This window comes from Carlito syrichta, unplaced genomic scaffold, assembly GCF_000164805.1.
Source record: "Carlito syrichta isolate Samal-C Ts95f unplaced genomic scaffold, Tarsius_syrichta-2.0.1 Scaffold307175, whole genome shotgun sequence".
NCBI lineage: Eukaryota > Metazoa > Chordata > Mammalia > Primates > Tarsiidae > Carlito > Carlito syrichta.
Window position 1 is genome coordinate 115,050 of NW_007251271.1, and position 8,975 is coordinate 124,024.

Sequence of the window (8,975 nt, forward strand, 5' to 3'; positions counted from 1 at the left end):
GGGGCCTGCCCCCGGGGCGCTGCCACTGAGGGTCCCCTCCGAGCCGCGCCGCGGTGCCCGCTCTTCCCGCTCAGCGCCGGCCCCTCATCGCCCAGGCGCTGACCCCCGCGCCGATCTCCGGCCTGCACACGCGAGCTAGCTCCTCGCGGCCTGCTGTGGAGATCTTCTAGCAGAGTTTTCGCTTCCATTATCGTATTTTCGACTTCAGCATCTCTGTTTGGTTATTTTGTATCATTTCTATCTTTTTTATTTTCTCTTTGATGATAGAGACATCATTCTCATACTTTCTTTGAGTTTTTTTAGACGTGGCTTTCTTTGGTTCTTGGAGCACATTTATAAGAATTTCTTCAAATCGAATAAGTTCAACATATGATTTTTCTCAGTGTCTATTGAATGCTTTTTAATTTCCTGAATGTGGGTCATACTTTCCTTTTTCTTTTCCTGTGCCACAATTTTATAATTTTCATTGAAATGTGGACTTTAAATGATATAGTATGACAGCTTTGCAAACCAGATTGACCCCTCCACCCACTGCAGGGTCTGTTGTAACTACTGGTTTCATTTTATGAATCTAGCAACTTTCATGAGCTAATTGTGTAACGTCTATATTATTTGTCTTGTTTGGCCACTGAATTCTCTATTTAGTTAACTTTGTGGCTAGATAACAACTGGAAATAAATTTCTTTAAAGGCTTTGAACTAGCAAGTCTTCCAGCCTTTGCCAAGAAGTTCTCTCTCTCTCTCTCCTGTTCTCTCTCTCTCTCTCCCGCCCCCCCCCCGTGTGTGTCTCTCTCTCTCTCTCTCTCTCTCTCTTTCTATCTGTCTCTTTCTCTCTCTCTCTCTCTCTGTGTGTGTGTGTGTGTGTGTGTGTACATGCGCATATGTGTTGTGGAGTGTTTCCAGCACTTTTAGCAGTTTACAACTCTGCCTTAGTCTTTTTTTCCTGAATGCAAAGAGCCTGAAGGTCAGACAGAAGTGAAAAATTAGGGCCTTCTCAGTTCTTTCCTTGGCATGTGTGGAGCCCTGAAGTTGAATGTGTCTTTCTAAATGAGGAATATCTCAGAGCTTTCGAAGCCCCCTGTGGATCTCTCATACTTCAATCTTTTCTTTTAAGTATTTTAGTCAGCTTTTTGTTTGCCACACCTGGTATTTCTACCTCAAGAAGCTGCAATGTTAAACAAATTGCCGCTGATTACTTTAAACAAACACTTTGAGAATAAGGCTGTTTGCACTGAATGAACTTTGCGTCAGGTCAAGTAAAGACGAATTCTGTGAATTGTACTTTTTCAGAGAGATGCCAAACAGCTCAAACAGTGATGGTTTCCTGGAGGATTTTGAGAAAAAATAATTCTGCCCTCTCTGGTTTTTGCAGCCCCTAACATTGTTAGGTTGTTGGTTTTCAAGGTTGTCATGGAGCTGGGAGAGGAAGATAAGATTAGGGCAAATTAAAACCTCAGAAAACTTGATATTCTTATTGAGATTCAGCCATTTTAAGAGAAATTAACACACTTCAGATTATCGCAATCTTTTGACTCATTCCCAAGTTCTGAAAAAGTTGATTTTGAACAATTTTGCCTTTGTTCTCATTGCTCTTATAAGGAAGCAGACTTTCAGAAGTCTTTATACCACCATTACAAAAGTGATTTCACAGCATTGTTTTTGATAGGAGAAAAATATGGATAAGAACTTCTAATATTAAGTAAATTGTGATCTCTTCATACAGTGAAAATCAGCAGTTAAAATAATAGACTAAGATCATGTATATAAAAACTTGGATAACTATCAAAAATTAGAAAAGAAAATTACATAATGATGCTTATAGCACAGTAATATTTATATAATTAAAATAAATGCTGAATAATATTTTACTCAGTGCAAAATATTTTTTATTTTAAAAAATGGAATGGGAAGATAAATACCACATGTATTATAGTGATAGTGAGTAAGACTGGAATGAAGAAAAAAATAAGATCAGCTTTTCCCATAATATTTTCTTTCTTTTATTAAAGAAAATCTGGACAGAGGGTGTTTGCTGTATTATTTTCTGAACTTAAAATTTAAAAAGAAGAATAAAATCATAATGAATTGGATCCCTGTGTTCTCTGGGAATTCCTTTGACCCTGTTCAATTTTTCATAATCTATGAGTAGAGAGAAAACAAAAGACAAGAGTAAGATAAATAACTGCAGAACCACAATTGAGTGTGTTATATAATACTTTTGAAATGGCTTTCATATCTGGAATGCCAAATTCTGGTTTTCATTTTGCTTTTAAATAATCACAAGTTCAAACCAGACAGAAAAATGTGAGCCACTGGCTTTTTGCTATCTGAAAATCTCCACAGTATTTCTCTGCTCTGGCTGGGAATGAAAACTTTTGGCATTGTTTTCTCTTCTTTTTCCCTCAGTGTTTGTTTGTAACACCTCCACAGTTTCCAAAGAAGAGAAGGAAGCTGCTTTATAATCATAAACAGTTGAAAGAAAATAGCACCTCTCTTCCAGAGATTTTTGGCATTCCATCAGTGAGATGGGAGCACAAATATCGGTTCTGTTTTCATTGTAGGAGATAGGAGAATCTGCATTGCCGTAACATACAGTCAAGTTTTTCATATGACTTTTGGCCAGGATAAAGATGAAAAACTCAAGCATCCTCTCTGTTGATCTCTTAGCCAGAACTTCAAAGTGGAAATGTTTTCGTTACTACATGGAACCACTAGGTGTCACTCAAGATAAAAGTTGTAGGCTCCTTAGAGGCAGCTAGGGGAGCAGAAAGAAAATGTGTAGTGTTAATGGCAAATTCAGCATGGTAATGGGGAAAACCAAGATTTTCATTTTTTTCACGACACAATGGAAAGTGGCCTCTCTCCAGTTCAGTACCCTCAGGAGATGGCTTCAGATCCTTTCTGCCATATCTGTGTAGAGTGCGGAGTCATTTAGGTTGGAATCAGCTTTTGACAGAAAAATGCCTAAATGAGCTCACAAAACTCAAGAAGTATATTGCAGTGATGACTCTGTCAATAGCATTAGGTTAAATTCCAAGCCTAAAGTTTGCTGGCGTCCCTTCCAGGAATAGCGTCTAAATTTTCAGCAGCTGCCCACAGATGGTAGTGAGCCAAATAATTTGGATCCTCTGCAGACAGGGAGAATGGAGATATGATTTTCTTATGTTCATTTGTACTGTTTTCTATGACTTTTTCCCACCATATATGTTCTGAAAAACAACTCTCAAATAGTATGAATTTAATATGTATTCTTTGATTGAATAGGATGAATCAAGGGAAGGAAACTAACTATGCCTTGCTCCATACTGCTTTTTCACATTCCTTTCTGTTTATATAATCTTCACAAGAAAAATGTGAGGTAGTTACTGCAACCATTACTTTTACAAGCAATACTCATGCCATGTAATCATGAGTTATCTCTACTTTTCTCACTATCCTTTCAAACTTCATTAAGTCGGAAAGCTCTTTTCCTGTCCCTGAATAAAAACCTCAAGCACGCTTAATGCCATTTCTGGTTTCTTGTTTCTACTAAAAAGTCCTCTAGTCATTTTACATGCCAGAAAGATCATAATTTACTAATTAAGATTGCACAATTTTGTATGCAAATGCAATTTATTTCACTCAAAAATCACAGATTTTCTTTCCCCAGACTAGGCCTGGCTGCAGTCACCCAGCCTTCAGAAGTGGGTGGGGTATGCTTGTTCTCTCTTTTTAATACTCTTCTACACTCTCTAACTTGGGTTGAAGAGGGTAGGGAAAAAGGAGACCTCTTTTTCTGAGCGGTGTTTTTGAGATATTTGAATGTCCCTATGAGAAACGCTTGGCTACACTTCCCAAGATGTAGCAAAGCCATTCTCCTGCAGTTTTGTGTATGCTTTTGATTTCTTTAGCGAATGTAGTTTATTAAGTACTGTGCATTTTCTTCTATATTAAGGTCATAGAATCCCACATTATAGCTGAGTATGTTTGCTTGGAATAAAGACCTCGTTTCTCACCCTCTGTTATCCTGGTTTAAGCGCAAATTCTTGGAATCCTCCTGAAATGGTTAGGCTTGCTTTGTCTTCCTTTTCCTCTGTCCTGCTGGCTACAGCAAAGACATGATACTTGCAGGCTGGTTAAAGGGTAGCAATCCTGTGCCAAGGGTCTTGATGATCTTGGAACTGGCTTGCCGGCCTTGCTTAGCCCTTCTCTGGACTCTGTTCACCTGAGAGAAATACATTTCCATCCCTGCTATTTTAAGTTTTTAGCACTTGCAGGCAAGCGTAATCCTCACTGATAAAAATATACAACTAAATGAGATTTAAGTTCAGTAAAACTTCTGCTATAAATGAAGTCAAGATTACAAGATACCTTTACATTCTGATTTTCGATCACTTACATCTATGAATGGCGCTGTATCAAGTTCCGGAAGAAGAGGAAGCTACAAAAGTGAAGTAAGGGAGGTCCTGCCCATAAGAGGTCACCCTCATCTTCTCCTACTAGATAGAAACATCTATCCAAGCATAGGCTAAGCCAGTTCTCCTTCCGTTGTTCATATGCTTTTACACTCATGTACTTAGACATGTATACTTATATGTCGCATACTTTTACACACATATATCATATACCTTTATACTTATACACGTCTGTATACATATTCATAAGAAAACAGTTTTTTAAATATACCTTATGCTTTCTGTACAGTAAGTTGGATCTATAGCCTACGGGTGCTTTGTTGTCTTCCAATCTTCATAGTTGCTGCTTTTCTATTCTCTTAGGTAGAAAATCTCATTATTTTCTTAAAACACCAATGACATCCATTGACATAAGGGAAGATAAATAAGTAAATAAACACATAAATAATGTTACCATGATTTCCTCACACTTAACTTCCGAGCATTCTACTTTTCTCAGATGAATTAAGTGTAATGTCTTATGAAATGTTATAAGAAATTAGCATTTTCTTTTTTCCACTAGAATGGTCCCAGATTCTGATTTGATTAGAGAACAATTCCCTATGTGACTTTCATTTTAACAAGATGCTCCATGAACAAATTCATATTGCTCATTAGCAGATCAAAGTGGCAGAATACTGCTGAGGTAAAAAATGTATTTAACTTTCTTTAGTCTAGCACTTTCCAATCTCACTTAATTATAGAAACCTATACAGTAGATGTCCTATTGCATCTACTAACACATACCAGCAGGGCATCTTATGCATCCAGAGGCACAACAGTGAAATCCATTGATATAATTGGATAATAGTAATCTTTTCCTATTTGCAGATAAAAGAAAATGTTTAGTTTAAAATTATTCTTTCATAAATGTTACTTAACCCTTTGGTGCCAATTACTAATTGTGTCCTTGGCAAAATAAATGGGCAAGAAATGAATATTATTGCTAACAAAAATGATTTTATTATTGTTATAAAGATGTGGGGAGCCGGGCTCGGTGGCTCAGCCTGTAATCCCGCGCCTTTGGGAGGCTGAGGTGAGTGGATTGCCTGAGCCCGCGGGTTCGAGACCCGCCTGGGCAGCGAGACCTCATCTCTACAATAAATCAAAAAATCAGCCGGGCGTGGTAGTGCAAGCCTGTAATTCCGGCTACTCGGAAGGCTGAGGCGGGAGGATCGCCGGAGCCCAGCAGGTCGAGGCTGTGGTGGCCGGGAGCGGCCACTGCACTCCAGTCTGGGCGACCGAGTGAGATTCCAACTCAAAAAAAAAAAAAAGATGTGGGGTACAATTCAGGGTTAGGTATACAAACGTTGATTATGCAGGTACTCTTGTTGATGAGGTGTGCTCCTCCCTCCCCTAGCAGTTTCCCCCAACTGCCAATCCCACCCCTCTTCTCCGACAGTTTCCCACTACTGCCAATCCCTTTCTTATCGTATTATAATTGTTCAAGGTCCGTTTATGAGTGAGAACATGTGGTACTGTGTTCTTTGTATCTGTAATAGATCACTGAGTATGATCGACTCTAAATCCATCCAAGTTGCTGCGAAGTCCATATGTTTGTCCTTTTTTATCTGTGTAATATTCCATGTGTATATGTACCACATTTTTTTATCCAGTCCAGCTTCTATGGGCAGCATGGTTGGTTCCATGTTTTTGCTATTGTGAATAGAGCTGCATCAAACATACATGTGCAGGTATTCTTTTTGTAGAATGATTTACATTCCTCCGGGTATATTCCCAATAGGGGAATTGCTGGGTCATATGGAAGGTCAATTCTAGTTCTTTAGAAATTGCCACACTGTCTTCCAAAGAGGTTGCACTAGTTTGCATTCCCACCAGCAGTGTAGAAGCGTTCCTTTTTTCCCGCATCCTCACCAGCATATGTTGTTGTTTGTTTTATTAATGATGGCTATTCTTACAGGGATTGGGGGTATCTCAGTGTGGTTTTGATTTGCATTTCTCTGATGATGAGTGAGGCTGAGCACTTTTTCATGTGTCTGTTGGCTGCCCATATATCTTCTTTTGAGAAGTGTCTATCATGTCTTTTGCCCACTTTTTAATGGGGCTGTTTTTTTTTTCTTTTGGTGCATTTGAGTTCCTTGTAGATCCTAGAGGTTAGGCCTTTGTCAGATATATAGTTGGCATATATTGTTTACCATTCTCTGGGCTGTCTCCCTGCTCTCTTGATGGTTCTTTTGCTTTGCAGAAGCTCGTTAGTTTGATGAGGTCCCACTTATCTATCTTATTTATTAAAGTATGGGCATATGGGGTTCTGATCAGGAATTGGTTGTCAGTTCCAATTTCCATAAGGGTGTCTCCTGTGTTTTCTAAGATTCTTATAGTTTGAGGTTTTACGTGTAGGTCTTTGATCCATTTAGAGTTTGTGTATAGTGATAGGTAGGGGCCCTGTTTCCATCTGCATGTGATCAACCAGTTTTCCCAATACCATTTACTGAATAGGGTCTCCTCTCCCTAGTGGTTGTTGTTGGAGGCTTTGTCAAAGATGAGTTGTTTGAGAAACTGAGGCTTTGCATCCAGAATCAAAAATTTTCTAAAAGCCAGTCATTCTTAGATTTATAGGTTATTTTTTCCAAAGTAGCAATGTCCATGATTGTGATTTATATTATACATATATGCTGTTATACCTTTGTTAGAAAATACCTGTGTATACCTGTGTCTTATGGTAGACTGCATTTTGATGCTCTTTCATGGTGAATCTCAAGGGTTCAACTGAGGAATCAGAGGCAATACTCCTAAACTTGATGAAGGGCACCAGAGGGAACAGGAAGGCCCTGGGGGAGAACCCGGAGGAGGAGGGACAGGACAAGGGAATGAGGCATGGCTTTCTTTCTGTTTAAAACTGTTCAGATGTTCACATTTCCCAAGTTCATAAACTACACCTCAAAAAACTTCCGTGTTTTCTCCTCCCATGTTCTCCTTTTTGTCTCCCTCTTTATTTTCTTGTTTTCATCACATATCAAAATGGAAAAGATATGGATAAGATGAGTAAGGGACCACTCTACTTCGTTCTCACCTAGTGTTTACTATGGTAATAGTAAGTAGATAACGCTAAAAACAATTCCTAATAGAAAACAATACCTAATGGAAAAACCAGTTAAAAAACAGATGGTGGCTCCATCCCCAGCATGTGCATTATAGTATAGTCCCATTGTATTTTATTTTAAATTTAGTTATTTTTAAACTTTTATTAATGATAAATTTCTTTTAAATGATAATTAAATATTTATGCCTAATTTTTGTCAAAAAATATGACCTACTGTCATATTAAAGAAAGTTTCCTAAGTAATAGGCTTTAATTTTTAGGTGCTTCTTCTGGAAATGTGGAAATTTGGTTGGGGGCACTAGCTATGCTGTATGTTCATTTAGACATGGTGATTCTTTGGATAGATTATTGAATGAAATTCTTGTAACGGGAAATAGGAAACAAAGAGGAAAGTTCATAAAAAATTATCATATGGTAGTTCCCCCTTATCTGCGAGAGATTCATTCCATGACCCCCAGGGGATGCCTGAAACCATGAATAGCCCAAAACCCTATGTATACTATGTTTTTAAACACATTTGTACCTATGATAAAGTTTAAATTATAAGTGAGGTACAATTTAAAAATTAATAATAAAATAGTACAATTATAACAATATATTGTAATAAAACATGTAAATGTAGTCTCTCAAAATGTCCTATTATTTAGTATTCAACTGTGGGTAACTGAATCTGGAAAACAAAACTGGGTAATAGTAAGTGGTATTACTGCCTTGATTTCTTCTTCAGATTGAATACAGTATGTATCTATAAATGTTACTAATTTTTGTATGTTGATTTGATAGCCTGCAGCTTTACTAAATTTGTTGTCATTCCTAAGAGGCTTTTTATTTTTTGCATGTGGAGTTTTTAGGTTTTTCTTAATATAAGGTCATGCTATCTGCAATCAATGATAATCTGACATTGTTCTTTCCAATTTAAATACCCTTTATTTCTTTCTCTTGCCTAATTGCTTTGGCTAGCACTTCCAGCACTATGTTGGATAGGAGTGGTGAAAGTGAACATCCTCTTTCTATTTAGTATGATATTAGTTGTGAGTGGGCTTTATTGTGTTGAGGTATGCTCCTTCTATACCCAATTTGTTGAGAGTTTTTACCATGAAGAAATATTAAATTTTATTGAATGCTTTTCCATTATCTATTAAAATCATATTTTTTCTTTATTCTGTTGATGTTATGTATCACCTTTATTGATTTGCATATGTTGAACCATCCTTGCAACCCTGATATAAATCTTATTTGACTGTAGTGAAAGATCTTTTTTTTTTTCAATCAATTTTTTTTTAGTGATATTGTGGGGTATAGTTAAGGGTAAGGTATACAAATATGCTCCATTCAAGCACCCTTGTTGATAAGAGGTGTCTCCCCGTCCCCAGACAGATATTTACTACCATTAATCCCATCTCCCTTCCCCTCCCACCTCCATAGTTTCCCACCACTGTTAGTCATTTTCTTATAGTATTACGTTGGATGTTCAAGGTC

The 8,975-nt window shown here is 37.6% G+C and overlaps 1 pseudogene across 1 annotated transcript in view; it reads right to left on the reverse strand.

Annotated features, from left to right (window-relative positions):
- LOC103266390 overlaps positions 1 to 8,975 on the reverse strand; it is a 54,368-nt pseudogene that overhangs the window by 1,867 nt on the left and 43,526 nt on the right. The window contains exon 2 of the transcript XR_504696.2: positions 10 to 166. The product of XR_504696.2 is annotated as a serine/threonine-protein phosphatase 2A 56 kDa regulatory subunit alpha isoform pseudogene (transcript). The remainder of the gene's footprint in view (positions 1 to 9; positions 167 to 8,975) is intronic.